This window comes from Cavia porcellus, unplaced genomic scaffold (assembly GCF_034190915.1).
Source record: "Cavia porcellus strain 051 isolate PalLab524CR breed Dunkin Hartley unplaced genomic scaffold, mCavPor4.1 scaffold_37, whole genome shotgun sequence".
In the NCBI taxonomy this organism is placed as follows: Eukaryota; Metazoa; Chordata; class Mammalia; order Rodentia; family Caviidae; genus Cavia; species Cavia porcellus.
The window spans coordinates 3,541,832-3,563,223 of NW_026947520.1; positions in this window are offsets into that span (position 1 = coordinate 3,541,832).

Genomic DNA, 21,392 nt, shown 5'->3' on the forward strand with positions numbered 1-21,392 from the left:
GCTGACCACCCCATGGTGCTTTTCTCCATCCTACATTGCCACTCACTGCCTATCCTAAATCAGACAATCCGATTCACACCACCCCGTGATGTTTTTCTCACTCCTACTAGTGAATCGCCTGTTAGAAACCGTTACAATGCGCACCAGCCCGTCATGTTTTCCAGAACTCTATCCTACATTGCCACAGCAAATTTCCTGACCTCCCGATGGTGACCACGCCTTGGCGGTTTTCTCCATCCTACATTGCCACTCACTGCCTATCTTACTTCAGGCCCTCCTATGCACACCTCCCCGTGATGTTTTTCTCACTCCTACTAGTGAATGGCCGGTTAGAAACCCTTACAATGAGCACCACCCCGCGATGTTTTTCAGAAACCTATCCTACATTGCCACTGCATGTTTTCTGACCTCCCCATGTTGACCACCCGGGGTGCTTTTCTCCATCCTACATTGCCACTTTCTGCCTATCCTAATTCAGGCCCTCTGATTCACACCACCCCGTGATGTTTTTCTCACTCCTACTAGTGAATGGCATGTTAGAAACACTTACAAAGCGCACCACCCCGCGAGGTTTATTAGAAACCTATCCTACTTTGCAACTGCTTGTTTCCTGACATCCCCATGCTGACCACCCCGTGGCGCTTTTCTTCATCCTACATTGTCACTCACTGCCTATCCTAATTCAGGCACTCCAATTGATAACACCCCGTGATGTTTTTCTCACTCCTACTAGTGAAAGACCTGTTAGAAACGCTTACAATGCGCAACAACCCGCGATGTTTATTAGAAACCTATCCTACATTGCCACTGCATGTTTCCTGACCTCCTCATGCTGACCTCCCCGTGGCGATTTTCTCCATCCTACATTGCCACTGACAGCGTATACTTATTCAGGCCCTCCGATTCACACCACCCCGTGTTGTTTTTCTCACTATTGTAGTGAATGGCCTGTTAGAAACCCTTACGTTGCACACCACCCCGCGATGTTTTTCAGAACCCTATCCTACATTGCCACTGCATGTTTCCTGACCTCCCCATGCTGACCACCCCGTGGCGCTTTTCTACAACTTACATTGCCACTCAGGGTCTATCCTAAATCAGGCCCTCTGATTCACACCAGCACCTGATGTTTTTCTCTTTCCTACTAGTGAATGGCCTATTAGAAACCCTTACAATGCGCACCACCCGCCATGTTTTTCAGAAACCTATCCTACATTACCACTGCATGTTTCCTGGCCTCCCCATGCTGACCACCCTGTGGCACTTTTCTCCATCCTACGTTGCCACTCACTGCCTATCCTAATTCAGGCCCTCCGATTCACACCACCACCTGATGATTTTCTCACTCCTACTATTGAATGTCCTGTGAGAAACCCTTACAATGCGCACCACCATGGGATGTTTTTCAGAAACCTATCCTACTTTTCCACTGCATGTTTTCTGACCTCACCATGATGACCACCACGTGGCGCTTTTCTCCATCCTACATTGCCACTCACAGCCTACACTTATTCAACCCTCCGATTCACACCACCCCGTAATGTTTTTCTCACTCCTACTAGTGAATGGCCTGTTAGAAACCCTTACAATGCACACAACCCCGCGATATTTTTCAGAAGCCTATCCTACATTGCCACTGCATGTTTCCTCACCTCCCCATGCTGGCCACCCCGTGGCGCTTTTCTCCATCCTACATTTCCACTCACTGTCTATCCTAAATCAGGCCATAGGATTCACACCACCACATGATGTTTTCCTCTCTCCTATTAGTGAATGGCCTGTTAGAAACCTTTACAAAGCGCACCAACCCGCGATGTTTTTCAGAAACCTCTCCTACATTGGCCGTGCGTGTTTCCTGATCTCCCCACACTGACCACCCCGTGGAACTTTTCTCCATCCTACATTGCCACTCACAGCCTATCCTAATTCAGGCCCTCCGATTCACACCACCCCGTGATGTTTTCTCACTCCTACTGGATAATGGCCTGTTAGAAACCCTTACAGTCCGCACCACCCCGCGATGTTTTTCAGAAACCTATGCTACTTTGCCACTGCATGTTTCCTGACCTGCCAATGCTGACCACCCCGTGGCGCTTTTCTCCATCCTATGTTGCCACTCACTGCCTATCCTAATTCAGGACCTCCGATTCACACCACCCCGTGATGTTTTTCTCACTCCTACTAGTGAATGCCCTGTCAGAAACCCTTACAATGCGCACCACCCCGCGATGTTTTTCAGAAACCTATCCTACTTTGCAAGTGCATGTTTCCTGACCTCCCCATGCTGACCATGCCGTCGCGCTTTTCTCCATCCTACATTGCCACTCACTGCCTATGCTAATTCAGGCCCTCCGATTCATACCACCGCGTGATGTTTTTCTCACTCCTACTAGTGAATGGCCTGTTAGAAAACCCGAACCATGCATACCACCCCGCGATGTTTTTCAGACACCTATCCTATATTGCCACTGCATGTTTCCTGACTGCCCCATGCTGACCACCCCGTAGTGCTTTTCTCCATTCTGCTTTGCCACTCACTGCCTATCCTAATTCAGGCCCTCCGATTCACACAACCCTGTGATGTTTTTCTCACTTCTACTAGTGAATGGCCTGTGAGAAACCCTTACAATGCGCACCACCCCGTGATGTTTTTCAGAAACCTATCCTACTTTGCCACTGCATGTTTCATGACCTCCCCATGCTGACAAACAGGTGGCGTTTTTCTCCATCCTACATTGCCACTCACAACCTATACTTATTCGGGCCCTCAGATTCACACCACCCCGTGATGTTTTTCTCACTCCTACTAGTGAATGGCATGTTAGAAACCCTTACAATGCGCACAACCCCGCGATGTTTTTCAGAAACCTATCCTACTTTGCCACTGCATGTTTTCTGACCTTCATATGCTGACCACGCCGTGGCGCTTTCCTACATCCTACATTGTCACTCACTGCCTCTCCTAATTCACACCCTCCGATTCACACCACACTGTGATGTTTTTCTCACTCCTACTAGTGAAAGGTCTGTTAGAACCCCTTACAATGCGCACCACCCCGCGATGTTTTTCAGAAACCTATCCTACATTGCCAATGCATGTTTCCTGACCTCCCCATGCTGACCAACCCATGGAGCTTTTCTCCATCCTACATTGCCACTCACTGTCTATCCTAATTCAGGCCCTCCAATTCATACCACCCCGTGATGTTTTTCTCACTCCTACTAGTAAATGGCCTGTTAGAAACCCTTACAATGCACACCACCCCGCGATGTTTTTCAGAAACCTATCCTACATTGCCACTGCATGTTTCCTGACCTCTCCATGCTGGCCACCCCGTGGCGTTTTTCTACATCTTACATTGCCACTCACGATCTAACCTAAATCAGGACTCCGATTCACACCACCCCGTGATGTTTTTCTCACTCCTACTAGAGAAAGGCCTGTTAGAAACCCTTACAATGCGCACCACCACTCTATGTTTTTTACAAACCTATCCTACATTGCCACGGCATGTTTCCTGACCTCCCCATGCTGGCCACCCCGTGGCGCTTTTCTCCATCCTACATTTCCACTCACTGTCTATCCTATATCAGGCCATAGGATTCACACCACCACCTGATGTTTTCCTCTCTCCTACTAGTGAATGGCCTGTTAGAAACCCTTACAAAGCGCACCAACCCGCGATGTTTTTCAAAAACCTCTCCTACACTGGCACTGCATGTTTCCTGACCTCCCAATGCTGACCACGCCGTGGAGATTTTCTCCATCCTACATTGCCACTCACAGCCTATACTAATTCAGAACCTCTGATTCACACCATCCCGTGATCTTTTTCTCACTCTTACCAGTGAAAGGCCTGTTAGAAACCATTACAATGCGCACCATCCCGCGATGTTTTTCAGAACCATATCCTACGTTCCCACTGCATGTTTCCTGTCCTCCCCATTCTGACCACCCCGTGGCGCTTTTCTCCATCCTATGTTGCCACTCACTGCCTATGCTAATTCAGGCCTTCAGATTCACACCACCCCGTGATGTTTTTCTCACTCTTACTAGTGAATGGGCTGTGAGAAACCCTTACAATGGGCACCACACCGCGATGTTTTTCAGAAACCTATCCTACTTTGCAAGTGCATGTTTCCTGAACTCTCCATGCTGACCACCCCATGGCGCTTTTCTCCATCCTACACTGCCACTCAGTATCTATCTTAAATCAGGCCCTCTGATTCACACCACCACCTGATGTTTTTCTCACTCCTACTAGTGAATGGCCTGTTAGAAACCCTTACAATGCGCACCACCACTCGATGTTTTTTAGAAACCTATCCTACTTTGCAACTGCATGTTTCCTGACATCCCCATGCTGACCACCCCGTGGCGTTTTTCTCCATCCTACATTGCCACTAACAGCCTATACTTATTCGGGCCCTCAGATTCACACCACCCGGTGATGTTTTTCTCACTCCTACTAGTGAATGGCCTATTAGAAACAATTACAATGCGCACCACCCCGCGATGTTTTTCAGAAACCTATCCTACATTGCCACTGCATGTTTCCTGACCTCCCCATGCTGGCCACCCCGTGGCTCTTTTCTACATCCTACATTGCCAATCACGGTCTATCCTAAATCGGGCCATCCGATTCACACCACCACCTGATGTTTTTCTCACTCCTACTAGTGAATGGCCTATTAGAAACCTTAAAATGCGCACCACCCCGTGATGATTTTCAGAAACCTATCCTACATTGCCACTGCATGTTTCCTGACCTCCGCATGCTGTCCACCCCGTGGCGCTTTTCTCCATCCTATGTTGCCACTCTCTGCTTATGCTAATTCAGGCCCTCCGATTCACACCACCCTGTGATGTTTTTGTCACTCCTCCTAGTGAAGGGCCTGTGAGAAACCCTTACTATGCGCACCACCATGCAAAGTTTTTAAGAAACCTGTCCTAGTTTTCCACTGCATGTTTTCTGACCTCACGATGATGACCACCACGTGGCGCTTTCCTCCATCCTACATTGCCACTCCCAGCCTATACTTATTGAGGCCCTCTGATTCACACCACCCTGTTATGTTTTTGTCACTCCTACTAGTGAATGGCCTTTTAGAAACCCTAACAATGCACAACACCCCGCGATGATTTTCAGAAAACTATCCTACATTGCCACTGCATGTTTCCTGACCGCCCCACCCTGACCACCCCGTAGTGCTTTTCTGCATCCTACATTGCCACTCAAAGCCTATCCTAATTCAGGCCCTCCGATTCACACCTCCCGTGATGTTTTTTCTCCCTCCTACTAGTGAATGGCCTGTGAGAAACGCTTACAATGCGGACCACCACGCTATGTTTTTCAGAAACCTATCCTACTTTGCAACTGCATGTTTCCTGACATCCCCATGCTGACCACCCCGTGGCGTTTTTCTCCATCCTACATTGCCACTAACAGCCCATACTTATTCGGGCCCTCAGATTCACACCGCCCGGTGATGTTTTTCTCACTCCAACTAGTTAATGGCATGTTAGAAACCATTACAATGCGCACCACCCCACGATGTTTTTCAGGAACCTATCCTACATTGCCAGTGCATGTTTCCTGTCCTCCCCATGCTGACCAACCCGTGGCGCTTTTCTGCATCCTACATTGCCACTCACTGTCTATCCTTACTCAGGCCCTCCGATTCACACCACCCCGTGATGTTTTTCTCAATCCTACTAGTGAATGGCCTGTTAGAAACACGTGCAATGCACACCACTCCGCGATGTTTTTCAGAAACCTATCCTAATTTGCCACCGCATGTTTCCTGACCTCCCCATGCTGATGACCCCGTGGAGCTTTTCTCCATCCTACATTGCCACTCCCTGCCTATCCTAATTCAGTCCCTCCGATTCACACCACCCCGTGATGTTTTTTCTCACTCCTACGAGTTAATGGCCTGTTAGAAACACTTAGAATGCGCTCCACCCTGCGATGTTTTTTAGAAACCTATCCTACATTGCCAGGGCATGTTTCCTGACCTCCCCATGCTGACCACCCCGTGCCGCTTTTCTCCATCATATATTGCCCCTCAGTGCCTATCGTAATTCAGGCCCTCCGATTCACACCACCCCGTGATGTTTTTCTCACTCCTACTAGTGAAAGTCCTGTTAGAAACCCTTACAATGTGCACCACCCCACAATGTTTTTCAGAAACCTATCCTACTTTGCAAGTGCATGTTTCCTGACCTCCCCATGCTGACCACCCCATGGCGCTTTTCTCCATCCTACATGGCCACTCACTGCCTATGCTAACTCAGGCCCTCCGATTTATACCAACGCGTGATTTTTCCTCACTCCTACTAGTGAATGGCCTGTTAGAAAACCCTAACAATGCACACCACCCTGCGATGTTTTTCAGAAACCTATCCTACATTGCCACTGCATGTTTCCTGACTGCCCCATGCTGACGACCCCGTAGTGCTTTTCTCCATCCTACATGGCCACTCACTGTCTATCCTAAATCAGGCCCTCCGATTCACACCACCCCGTGAAGTTTTTCTCACTCCTACAAGTCAATGGCCTGTTAGAAACCGTTACAAGGCGCAGCACCCCGTGACGTTTTCCAGAACCCTATCCTACATTGACATGGCATGTTTTCTGACCTCCCGATGCTGACCACCCCGTGGCACTTTGCTCCATCCTACATTGTCACTCACTGCCTCTCCTAATTCACACCCTCCGATTCACACCACCCCGTGATGTTTTTCTCACTCCTACTAGTGAAAGTCCTGTTAGAAACACTTACAATGCGCACAACCCGCGATGTTTTTCAGAAACCTATCCTACATTGCCAGTGCATGTTTCCTCACCTCCCCATGCTGAACACCCTGTGGCGCTTTACTCCATCCTACGTTGCCACTCACTGCCTATCCTAATTCAGGCCCTCCTAATCACACCACCCGGTGATGTTTTTCTCACTCCTACTAGTGAATGCCCTGTGAGAAACCCTTACAATGTGCACCACCCCAGAATGTTTTTCAGAAACCTATCCTACTTTGCAAGTGCATGTTTCCTGACCTCCCCATGCTGACCACCCCATGGCACTTTTCTCCATCCTACATTGCCACTCACTGCCTATCCTAATTCAGGCCCTCTGATTCATACCACCGCGTGATGTTTTTCTCACTCCTACTAGTGAATGGCCTTGAGAAACCCTTACAATGCGCAAAACCCCACGATGTTTTTCAGAAACCTATCCTACTTTGCCACTGCATGTTTCCTGACCTCCCCATGCTGACCACCCCGTGGCGTTTTTCTCCATCCTACATTGCCACTCACAGCCTATACTTATTCGGGCCCTCAGATTCACACCACCCAGTGATGTTTTTCTCACTCCTACTAGTGAATGGCCTATTAGAAACAATTACGATGCGCACCACCCCGCGATGTTTTTCAGAAACCTATCCTACATTGCCACTGCATGTTTCCTGACCTCCCCATGCTGGCCACCCCGTGGCTCTTTTCTACATCCTACATTGCCAATCACGGTCTATCCTAAATCGGGCCATCCGATTCACACCACCACCTGATGTTTTTCTCACTCCTACTAGTGAATGGCCTATTAGAAACCTTAAAATGCGCACCACCCCGTGATGATTTTCAGAAACCTATCCTACATAGCCACTGCATGTTTCCTGACCTCCGCATGCTGTCCACCCCGTGGCGCTTTTCTCCATCCTATGTTGCCACTCTCTGCTTATGCTAATTCAGGCCCTCCGATTCACACCACCCCGTGATGTTTTTGTCACTCCTCCTAGTGAAGGGCCTGTGAGAAACCCTTACTATGCGCACCACCACGCAAAGTTTTTAAGAAACCTGTCCTAGTTTTCCACTGCATGTTTTCTGACCTCCCGATGATGACCACCACGTGGCGCTTTCCTCCATCCTACATTGCCACTCCCAGCCTATACTTATTGAGGCCCCCTGATTCACACCACCCTGTTATGTTTTTGTCACTCCTACTAGTGAATGGCCTTTTAGAAACCCTAACAATGCACAACACCCCGCGATGATTTTCAGAAACCTATCCTACATTGCCACTGCATGTTTCCTGACCGCCCCACCCTGACCACCCTGTAGTGCTTTTCTCCATCCTACATTGCCACTCAAAGCCTATCCTAATTCAGGCCCTCCGATTCACACCTCCCGTGATGTTTTTTCTCCCTTCTACTAGTGAATGGCCTGTGAGAAACGCTTACAATGCGGACCACCACGCTATGTTTTTCAGAAACCTATCCTACTTTGCAACTGCATGTTTCCTGACATCCCCATGCTGACCACCCCGTGGCATTTTTCTCCATCCTACATTGCCACTAACAGCCTATACTTATTCGGGCCCTCACATTCACACCGCCCCGTGATGTTTTTCTCACTCCAACTAGTTAATGGCATGTTAGAAACCATTACAATGCGCACCACCCCACGATGTTGTTCAGGAACCTATCCTACATTGCCAGTGCATGTTTCCTGTCCTCCCCATGCTGACCAACCCGTGGCGCTTTTCTGCATCCTACATTGCCACTCACTGTCTATCCTTACTCAGGCCCTTAGATTCACACCACCCCGTGATGTTTTTCTCAATCCTACTAGTGAATGGCCTGTTAGAAACACGTGCAATGCGCAGAACTCCGCGATGTTTTTCAGAAACCTATCCTAATTTGCCACCGCATGTTTCCTGACCTCCCCATGCTGATGACCCCGTGGCGCTTTTCTCCATCCTACATTGCCACTCCCTGCCTATCCTAATTCAGTCCCTCCGATTCACACCACCCCGCGATGTTTTTTCTCACTCCTACGAGTTAATGGCCTGTTAGAAACACTTAGAATGCGCTCCACCCTGCGATGTTTTTTAGAAACCTATCCTACATTGCCAGGGCATGTTTCCTCACCTCCCCATGCTGACCACCCCGTGCCGCTTTTCTGCATCATATATTGCCCCTCAGTGCCTATCGTAATTCAGGCCCTCCGATTCACACCACCCCGTGATGTTTTTCTCACTCCTACTAGTGAAAGTCCTGTTAGAAACCCTTACAATGTGCACCACCCCACAATGTTTGTCAGAAACCTATCCTACTTTGCAAGTGCATGTTTCCTGACCTCCCCATGCTGACCACCCCATGGCGCTTTTCTCCATCCTACATGGCCACTCACTGCCTATGCTAACTCAGGCCCTCCGATTCATAACAACGCGTGATTTTTCTTCACTCCTACTAGTGAATGGCCTGTTAGAAAACCCTAACAATGCACACCACCCTGCGATGTTTTTCAGAAACCTATCCTACATTGCCACTGCATGTTTCCTGACTGCCCCATGCTGACGACCCCGTAGTGCTTTTCTCCATCCTACATGGCCACTCACTGTCTATCCTAAATCAGGCCCTCCGATTCACACCACCCCGTGAAGTTTTTCTCACTCCTACAAGTGAATGGCCTGTTACAAACCGTTACAAGGCGCACCACCCCGTGACGTTTTCCAGAACCCTATCCTACATTGACATGGCATGTTTTCTGACCTCCCGATGCTGACCACCCCGTGGCACTTTGCTCCATCCTACATTGTCACTCACTGCCTCTCCTAATTCACACCCTCCGATTCACACCACCCCGTGATGTTTTTCTCACTCCTACTAGTGAAAGTCCTGTTAGAAACACTTACAATGCGCACAACCCGCGATGTTTTTCAGAAACCTATCCTACATTGCCAGTGCATGTTTCCTCACCTCCCCATGCTGACCACCCCGTGGCGCTTTACTCCATCCTACGTTGCCACTCACTGCCTATCCTAATTCAGGCCCTCCTAATCACACCACCCGGTGATGTTTTTCTCACTCCTACTAGTGAATGCCCTGTGAGAAACCCTTACAATGTGCACCACCCCAGAATGTTTTTCAGAAACCTATCCTACTTTGCAAGTGCATGTTTCCTGACCTCCCCATGCTGACAACCCCATGGCACTTTTCTCCATCCTACATTGCCACTCACTGCCTATCCTAATTCAGGCCCTCTGATTCATACCACCGCGTGATGTTTTTCTCACTCCTACTAGTGAATGGCCTTGAGAAACCCTTACAATGCGCAAAACCCCACGATGTTTTTCAGAAACCTATCCTACTTTGCCACTGCATGTTTCCTGACCTCCCCATGCTGACCACCCCGTGGCGTTTTTCTCCATCCTACATTGCCACTCACAGCCTATACTTATTCGGGCCCTCAGATTCACACCACCCAGTGATGTTTTTCTCACTCCTACTAGTGAATGGCCTATTAGAAACAATTACAATGCGCACCACCCTGCGATGTTTTTCAGAAACCTATCCTACTTTGCCACTGCATGTTTCCTGACCTCCCCATGCTGGCCACCCCGTGGCTCTTTTCTACATCCTACATTGCCAATCACGGTCTATCCTAAATCGGGCCATCCGATTCACACCACCACCTGATGTTTTTCTCACTCCTACTAGTGAATGGCCTATTAGAAACCTTAAAATGCGCACCACCCCGCGATGATTTTCAGAAACTTATCCTACATTGCCACTGCATGTTTCCTGACCTCCGCATGCTGTCCACCCCGTGGCGCTTTTCTCCATCCTATGTTGCCACTCTCTGCTTATGCTAATTCAGGCCCTCCGATTCACAGCACCCCGTGATGTTTTTGTCACTCCTCCTAGTGAAGGGCCTGTGAGAAACCCTTACTATGCGCACCACCACGCAAAGTTTTTAAGAAACCTGTCCTAGTTTTCCACTGCATGTTTTCTAACCTCCCGATGATGACCACCACGTGGCGCTTTTCTCCATCCTACATTGCCACTCCCAGCCTATACTTATTGAGGCCCTCTGATTCACACCACCCTGTTATGTTTTTGTCACTCCTACTAGTGAATGGCCTTTTAGAAACCCTAACAATGCACAACACCCCGCGATGATTTTCAGAAACCTATCCTACATTGCCACTGCATGTTTCCTGACCGCCCCACCCTGACCACCCCGTAGTGCTTTTCTCCATCCTACATTGCCACTCAAAGCCTATCCTAATTCAGGCCCTCCGATTCACACCTCCCGTGATGTTTTTTCTCCCTCCTACTAGTGAATGGCCTGTGAGAAACGCTTACAATGCGGACCACCACGCTATGTTTTTCAGAAACCTATCCTACTTTGCAACTGCATGTTTCCTGACATCCCCATGCTGACCACCCCGTGGCATTTTTCTCCATCCTACATTGCCACTAACAGCCTATACTTATTCGGGCCCTCAGATTCACACCGCCCCGTGATGTTTTTCTCACTCCAACTAGTTAATGGCATGTTAGAAACCCTTACAATGCGCACCACCCCGCGATGTTTTTCAGGAACCTATCCTACATTGCCAGTGCATGTTTCCTGTCCTCCCCATGCTGACCAACCCGTGGCGCTTTTCTGCATCCTACATTGCCACTCACTGTCTATCCTTACTCAGGCCCTCCGATTCACACCACCCCGTGATGTTTTTCTCACTCCTACTAGTGAATGCCCTGTGAGAAACCCTTACAATGTGCACCACCCCAGAATGTTTTTCAGAAACCTATCCTACTTTGCAAGTGCATGTTTCCTGACCTCCCCATGCTGACCACCCCATGGCACTTTTCTCCATCCTACATTGCCACTCACTGCCTATCCTAATTCAGGCCCTCTGATTCATACCACCGCGTGATGTTTTTCTCACTCCTACTAGTGAATGGCCTTGAGAAACCCTTACAATGCGCAAAACCCCACGATGTTTTTCAGAAACCTATCCTACTTTGCCACTGCATGTTTCCTGACCTCCCCATGCTGACCACCCCGTGGCGTTTTTCTCCATCCTACATTGCCACTCACAGCCTATACTTATTCGGGCCCTCAGATTCACACCACCCAGTGATGTTTTTCTCACTCCTACTAGTGAATGGCCTATTAGAAACAATTACGATGCGCACCACCCCGCGATGTTTTTCAGAAACCTATCCTACATTGCCACTGCATGTTTCCTGACCTCCCCATGCTGGCCACCCCGTGGCTCTTTTCTACATCCTACATTGCCAATCACGGTCTATCCTAAATCGGGCCATCCGATTCACACCACCACCTGATGTTTTTCTCACTCCTACTAGTGAATGGCCTATTAGAAACCTTAAAATGCGCACCACCCCGTGATGATTTTCAGAAACCTATCCTACATAGCCACTGCATGTTTCCTGACCTCCGCATGCTGTCCACCCCGTGGCGCTTTTCTCCATCCTATGTTGCCACTCTCTGCTTATGCTAATTCAGGCCCTCCGATTCACACCACCCCGTGATGTTTTTGTCACTCCTCCTAGTGAAGGGCCTGTGAGAAACCCTTACTATGCGCACCACCACGCAAAGTTTTTAAGAAACCTGTCCTAGTTTTCCACTGCATGTTTTCTGACCTCCCGATGATGACCACCACGTGGCGCTTTCCTCCATCCTACATTGCCACTCCCAGCCTATACTTATTGAGGCCCCCTGATTCACACCACCCTGTTATGTTTTTGTCACTCCTACTAGTGAATGGCCTTTTAGAAACCCTAACAATGCACAACACCCCGCGATGATTTTCAGAAACCTATCCTACATTGCCACTGCATGTTTCCTGACCGCCCCACCCTGACCACCCTGTAGTGCTTTTCTCCATCCTACATTGCCACTCAAAGCCTATCCTAATTCAGGCCCTCCGATTCACACCTCCCGTGATGTTTTTTCTCCCTTCTACTAGTGAATGGCCTGTGAGAAACGCTTACAATGCGGACCACCACGCTATGTTTTTCAGAAACCTATCCTACTTTGCAACTGCATGTTTCCTGACATCCCCATGCTGACCACCCCGTGGCATTTTTCTCCATCCTACATTGCCACTAACAGCCTATACTTATTCGGGCCCTCACATTCACACCGCCCCGTGATGTTTTTCTCACTCCAACTAGTTAATGGCATGTTAGAAACCATTACAATGCGCACCACCCCACGATGTTGTTCAGGAACCTATCCTACATTGCCAGTGCATGTTTCCTGTCCTCCCCATGCTGACCAACCCGTGGCGCTTTTCTGCATCCTACATTGCCACTCACTGTCTATCCTTACTCAGGCCCTTAGATTCACACCACCCCGTGATGTTTTTCTCAATCCTACTAGTGAATGGCCTGTTAGAAACACGTGCAATGCGCAGAACTCCGCGATGTTTTTCAGAAACCTATCCTAATTTGCCACCGCATGTTTCCTGACCTCCCCATGCTGATGACCCCGTGGCGCTTTTCTCCATCCTACATTGCCACTCCCTGCCTATCCTAATTCAGTCCCTCCGATTCACACCACCCCGCGATGTTTTTTCTCACTCCTACGAGTTAATGGCCTGTTAGAAACACTTAGAATGCGCTCCACCCTGCGATGTTTTTTAGAAACCTATCCTACATTGCCAGGGCATGTTTCCTCACCTCCCCATGCTGACCACCCCGTGCCGCTTTTCTGCATCATATATTGCCCCTCAGTGCCTATCGTAATTCAGGCCCTCCGATTCACACCACCCCGTGATGTTTTTCTCACTCCTACTAGTGAAAGTCCTGTTAGAAACCCTTACAATGTGCACCACCCCACAATGTTTGTCAGAAACCTATCCTACTTTGCAAGTGCATGTTTCCTGACCTCCCCATGCTGACCACCCCATGGCGCTTTTCTCCATCCTACATGGCCACTCACTGCCTATGCTAACTCAGGCCCTCCGATTCATAACAACGCGTGATTTTTCTTCACTCCTACTAGTGAATGGCCTGTTAGAAAACCCTAACAATGCACACCACCCTGCGATGTTTTTCAGAAACCTATCCTACATTGCCACTGCATGTTTCCTGACTGCCCCATGCTGACGACCCCGTAGTGCTTTTCTCCATCCTACATGGCCACTCACTGTCTATCCTAAATCAGGCCCTCCGATTCACACCACCCCGTGAAGTTTTTCTCACTCCTACAAGTGAATGGCCTGTTACAAACCGTTACAAGGCGCACCACCCCGTGACGTTTTCCAGAACCCTATCCTACATTGACATGGCATGTTTTCTGACCTCCCGATGCTGACCACCCCGTGGCACTTTGCTCCATCCTACATTGTCACTCACTGCCTCTCCTAATTCACACCCTCCGATTCACACCACCCCGTGATGTTTTTCTCACTCCTACTAGTGAAAGTCCTGTTAGAAACACTTACAATGCGCACAACCCGCGATGTTTTTCAGAAACCTATCCTACATTGCCAGTGCATGTTTCCTCACCTCCCCATGCTGACCACCCCGTGGCGCTTTACTCCATCCTACGTTGCCACTCACTGCCTATCCTAATTCAGGCCCTCCTAATCACACCACCCGGTGATGTTTTTCTCACTCCTACTAGTGAATGCCCTGTGAGAAACCCTTACAATGTGCACCACCCCAGAATGTTTTTCAGAAACCTATCCTACTTTGCAAGTGCATGTTTCCTGACCTCCCCATGCTGACAACCCCATGGCACTTTTCTCCATCCTACATTGCCACTCACTGCCTATCCTAATTCAGGCCCTCTGATTCATACCACCGCGTGATGTTTTTCTCACTCCTACTAGTGAATGGCCTTGAGAAACCCTTACAATGCGCAAAACCCCACGATGTTTTTCAGAAACCTATCCTACTTTGCCACTGCATGTTTCCTGACCTCCCCATGCTGACCACCCCGTGGCGTTTTTCTCCATCCTACATTGCCACTCACAGCCTATACTTATTCGGGCCCTCAGATTCACACCACCCAGTGATGTTTTTCTCACTCCTACTAGTGAATGGCCTATTAGAAACAATTACAATGCGCACCACCCTGCGATGTTTTTCAGAAACCTATCCTACTTTGCCACTGCATGTTTCCTGACCTCCCCATGCTGGCCACCCCGTGGCTCTTTTCTACATCCTACATTGCCAATCACGGTCTATCCTAAATCGGGCCATCCGATTCACACCACCACCTGATGTTTTTCTCACTCCTACTAGTGAATGGCCTATTAGAAACCTTAAAATGCGCACCACCCCGCGATGATTTTCAGAAACTTATCCTACATTGCCACTGCATGTTTCCTGACCTCCGCATGCTGTCCACCCCGTGGCGCTTTTCTCCATCCTATGTTGCCACTCTCTGCTTATGCTAATTCAGGCCCTCCGATTCACAGCACCCCGTGATGTTTTTGTCACTCCTCCTAGTGAAGGGCCTGTGAGAAACCCTTACTATGCGCACCACCACGCAAAGTTTTTAAGAAACCTGTCCTAGTTTTCCACTGCATGTTTTCTAACCTCCCGATGATGACCACCACGTGGCACTTTTCTCCATCCTACATTGCCACTCCCAGCCTATACTTATTGAGGCCCTCTGATTCACACCACCCTGTTATGTTTTTGTCACTCCTACTAGTGAATGGCCTTTTAGAAACCCTAACAATGCACAACACCCCGCGATGATTTTCAGAAACCTATCCTACATTGCCACTGCATGTTTCCTGACCGCCCCACCCTGACCACCCCGTAGTGCTTTTCTCCATCCTACATTGCCACTCAAAGCCTATCCTAATTCAGGCCCTCCGATTCACACCTCCCGTGATGTTTTTTCTCCCTCCTACTAGTGAATGGCCTGTGAGAAACGCTTACAATGCGGACCACCACGCTATGTTTTTCAGAAACCTATCCTACTTTGCAACTGCATGTTTCCTGACATCCCCATGCTGACCACCCCGTGGCATTTTTCTCCATCCTACATTGCCACTAACAGCCTATACTTATTCGGGCCCTCAGATTCACACCGCCCCGTGATGTTTTTCTCACTCCAACTAGTTAATGGCATGTTAGAAACCCTTACAATGCGCACCACCCCGCGATGTTTTTCAGGAACCTATCCTACATTGCCAGTGCATGTTTCCTGTCCTCCCCATGCTGACCAACCCGTGGCGCTTTTCTGCATCCTACATTGCCACTCACTGTCTATCCTTACTCAGGCCCTCCGATTCACACCACCCCGTGATGTTTTTCTCAATCCTACTAGTGAATGGCCTGTTAGAAACACGTGCAATGCGCACCACTCTGCGATGTTTTTCAGAAACCTATCCTAATTTGCCACCGCACGTTTCCTGACCTCCCCATGCTGACGACCCCGTGGTGCTTTTCTCCATCCTACATTGCCTCTCCCTGCCTATCCTAATTCAGTCCCTCGGATTCCCACCACCCCGTGATGTTTTTTCTCACTCCTACTAGTTAATGGCCTGTTAGAAACACTTACAATGCGCTCCACCCCGCGATGTTTTTCAGAAACCTATCCTACATTGCCACTGCATGTTTCCTGACCTCCCCATGCTGACCATCACGTGTCGCTTTTCTCCATTCTACATTGCCAATCACAGCATATACTTATTCATGCCCTCCTGTTCACACCACCCCGTTATGTTTTTGTGACGCCTACTAGTGAATGGCCTGTTAGAAACCCTTACAATGCACACAACCCCACGATGTTTTTCAGAAACCTATCCTACATTGCCACTGCATGTTTCTTGACCTCCCCATGCTGGACACCCCGTGGAGCTTTTGTCCATCCTACATTGCCGCTCAGTATCTACCCTAAATCAGGCCCTCCAATTCACACCACCACCTGATGTTTTTCTCACTCCTACTAGTGAATGCCCTGTTAGAAACCCTTACAATGCGCACCACCACTCGATGTTTTTTAGAAACCTATCCTACATTGCCACGGCATGTTTCCTGACCTCCCCATGCAGACCACCCCGTGCCGCTTTTCTCCATCATATATTGCCCCTCAGTGCCTATCGTAATTCAGGCCCTCCGATTCACACCACCCCGTGATGTTTTTCTCACTCCTACTAGTGAAATTCCTGTTAGAAACCCTTACAATGTGCACCACCCCACAATGTTTTTCAGAAACCTATCCTACTTTGCAAGTGCATGTTTCCTGACCTCCCCATGCTGACCACCCCATGGTGCTTTTCTCCATCCTACATGGCCACTCACTGCCTATGCTAATTCAGGCCCTCCGATTCATACCAATGCGTGATTTTTTTCTCACTCCTACTAGTGAATGGCCTGTTAGAAATCCCTAACAATGCACACCACCCTGCGATGTTTTTCAGAAACCTATCCTACATTGCCACTGCATGTTTCCTGACTGCCCCATGCTGACGACCCCGTAGTGCTTTTCTCCATCCTACATGGCCACTCACTGTCTATCCTAAATCAGGCCCTCCGATTCACACCACCCCGTGAAGTTTTTCTCACTCCTACAAGTGAATGGCCTGTTAGAAACCGTTACAAGGCGCACCACCCCGTGACGTTTTCCAGAACCCTATCCTACATTGACATGGCATGTTTTCTGACCTCCCGATGCTGACCACCCCGTGGCACTTTGCTCCATCCTACATTGTCACTCACTGCCTCTCCTAATTCACACCTTCTGATTCACATCACCCCGTCATGTTTTTCTCACTCCTACTAGTGAAAGTCCTGTTAGAAACACTTACAATGCGCACCAACCCACGATGTTTTTCAGAAACCTATCCTACATTGCCAGTGCATGTTTCCTCACCTCCCCATACTGACCACCCCGTGGCGCTTTACTCCATCCTACGTTGCCAATCACTGCCTATCCTAATTCAGGCCCTCCGAATCACACCACCCGGTGATGTTTTTCTCACTCCTACTAGTGAATGCCCTGTGAGAAACCCTTACAATGCGCACCACCCCACGACGTTTTTCGGAAAACTATCCTACATTGCCAGTGCATGTTTCATGACCTCCCCATGCTGGCCATCCTGTGGCACTTTCCTCCATCCTACATTGCCACTCACTGTCTATCCTAATTCAGGCCCTCCGATTCACACCACCCAGTGATGTTTTTCTCACTCCTACTAGTGAATGGCCTATTAGAAACAATTACAATGCGCACCACCCCGCGATGTTCTTCAGAAACCTATCCTACATTGCCAGTGCATGTTTCCTCACCTCCCCATGCTGAACACCCTGTGGCGCTTTACTCCATCCTACGTTGCCACTCACTGCCTATCCTAATTCAGGCCCTCCTAATCACACCACCCGGTGATGTTTTTCTCACTCCTACTAGTGAATGCCCTGTGAGAAACCCTTACAATGTGCACCACCCCAGAATGTTTTTCAGAAACCTATCCTACTTTGCAAGTGCATGTTTCCTGACCTCCCCATGCTGACCACCCCATGGCACTTTTCTCCATCCTACATTGCCACTCACTGCCTATCCTAATTCAGGCCCTCTGATTCATACCACCGCGTGATGTTTTTCTCACTCCTACTAGTGAATGGCCTTGAGAAACCCTTACAATGCGCAAAACCCCACGATGTTTTTCAGAAACCTATCCTACTTTGCCACTGCATGTTTCGTGACCTCCCCATGCTGACCACCCCGTGGCGTTTTTCTCCATCCTACATTGCCACTCACAGCCTATACTTATTCGGGCCCTCAGATTCACACCACCCAGTGATGTTTTTCTCACTCCTACTAGTGAATGGCCTATTAGAAACAATTACGATGCGCACCAACCCGCGATGTTTTTCAGAAACCTATCCTACATTGCCACTGCATGTTTCCTGACCTCCCCATGCTGGCCACCCCGTGGCTCTTTTCTACATCCTACATTGCCAATCACGGTCTATCCTAAATCGGGCCATCCGATTCACACCACCACCTGATGTTTTTCTCACTCCTACTAGTGAATGGCCTATTAGAAACCTTAAAATGCGCACCACCCCGTGATGATTTTCAGAAACCTATCCTACATAGCCACTGCATGTTTCCTGACCTCCGCATGCTGTCCACCCCGTGGCGCTTTTCTCCATCCTATGTTGCCACTCTCTGCTTATGCTAATTCAGGCCCTCCGATTCACACCACCCTGTGATGTTTTTGTCACTCCTCCTAGTGAAGGGCCTGTGAGAAACCCTTACTATGCGCACCACCACGCAAAGTTTTTAAGAAACCTGTCCTAGTTTTCCACTGCATGTTTTCTGACCTCCCGATGATGACCACCACGTGGCGCTTTCCTCCATCCTACATTGCCACTCCCAGCCTATACTTATTGAGGCCCTCTGATTCACACCACCCTGTTATGTTTTTGTCACTCCTACTAGTGAATGGCCTTTTAGAAACCCTAACAATGCACAACACCCCGCGATGATTTTCAGAAACCTATCCTACATTGCCACGGCATGTTTCCTGACCTCCCCATGCTGACCACCCCGTGCCGCTTTTCTGCATCATATATTGCCCCTCAGTGCCTATCGTAATTCAGGCCCTCCGATTCACACCACCCCGTGATGTTTTTCTCACTCCTACTAGTGAAAGTCCTGTTAGAAACCCTTACAATGTGCACCACCCCACAATGTTTGTCAGAAACCTATCCTACTTTGCAAGTGCATGTTTCCTGACCTCCCCATGCTGACCACCCCATGGCGCTTTTCTCCATCCTACATGGCCACTCACTGCCTATGCTAACTCAGGCCCTCCGATTCATACCAACGCGTGATTTTTCCTCACTCCTACTAGTGAATGGCCTGTTAGAAAACCCTAACAATGCACACCACCCTGCGATGTTTTTCAGAAACCTATCCTACATTGCCACTGCATGTTTCCTGACTGCCCCATGCTGACGACCCCGTAGTGCTTTTCTCCATCCTACATGGCCACTCACTGTCTATCCTAAATCAGGCCCTCCGATTCACACCACCCCGTGAAGTTTTTCTCACTCCTACAACTGAATGGCCTGTTACAAACCGTTACAAGGCGCACCACCCCGTGACGTTTTCCAGAACCCTATCCTACATTGACATGGCATGTTTTCTGACCTCCCGATGCTGACCACCCCGTGGCACTTTGCTCCATCCTACATTGTCACTCACTGCCTCTCCTAATTCACACCCTCCGATTCACACCACCCCGTGATGTTTTTCTCACTCCTACTAGTGAAAGTCCTGTTAGAAACACTTACAATGCGCACAACCCGCGATGTTTTTCAGAAACCTATCCTACATTGCCAGTGCATGTTTCCTCACCTCCCCATGCTGACCACCCCGTGGCGCTTTACTCCATCCTACGTTGCCACTCACTGCCTATCCTAATTCAGGCCCTCCTAATCACACCACCCGGTGATGTTTTTCTCACTCCTACTAGTGAATGCCCTGTGAGAAACCCTTACAATGTGCACCACCCCAGAATGTTTTTCAGAAACCTATCCTACTTTGCAAGTGCATGTTTCCTGACCTCCCCATGCTGACAACCCCATGGCACTTTTCTCCATCCTACATTGCCACTCACTGCCTATCCTAATTCAGGCCCTCTGATTCATACCACCGCGTGATGTTTTTCTCACTCCTACTAGTGAATGGCCTTGAGAAACCCTTACAATGCGCAAAACCCCACGATGTTTTTCAGAAACCTATCCTACTTTGCCACTGCATGTTTCCTGACCTCCCCATGCTGACCACCCCGTGGCGTTTTTCTCCATCCTACATTGCCACTCACAGCCTATACTTATTCGGGCCCTCAGATTCACACCACCCAGTGATGTTTTTCTCACTCCTACTAGTGAATGGCCTATTAGAAACAATTACAATGCGCACCACCCCGCGATGTTTTTCAGAAACCTATCCTACTTTGCCACTGCATGTTTCCTGACCTCCCCATGCTGGCCACCCCGTGGCTCTTTTCTACATCCTACATTGCCAATCACGGTCTATCCTAAATCGGGCCATCCGATTCACACCACCACCTGATGTTTTTCTCACTCCTACTAGTGAATGGCCTATTAGAAACCTTAAAATGCGCACCACCCCGCGATGATTTTCAGAAACTTATCCTACATTGCCACTGCATGTTTCCTGACCTCCGCATGCTGTCCACCCCGTGGCGCTTTTCTCCATCCTATGTTGCCACTCTCTGCTTATGCTAATTCAGGCCCTCCGATTCACAGCACCCCGTGATGTTTTTGTCACTCCTCCTAGTGAAGGGCCTGTGAGAAACCCTTACTATGCGCACCACCACGCAAAGTTTTTAAGAAACCTGTCCTAGTTTTCCACTGCATGTTTTCTAACCTCCCGATGATGACCACCACGTGGCGCTTTTCTCCATCCTACATTGCCACTCCCAGCCTATACTTATTGAGGCCCTCTGATTCACACCACCCTGTTATGTTTTTGTCACTCCTACTAGTGAATGGCCTTTTAGAAACCCTAACAATGCACAACACCCCGCGATGATTTTCAGAAACCTATCCTACATTGCCACTGCATGTT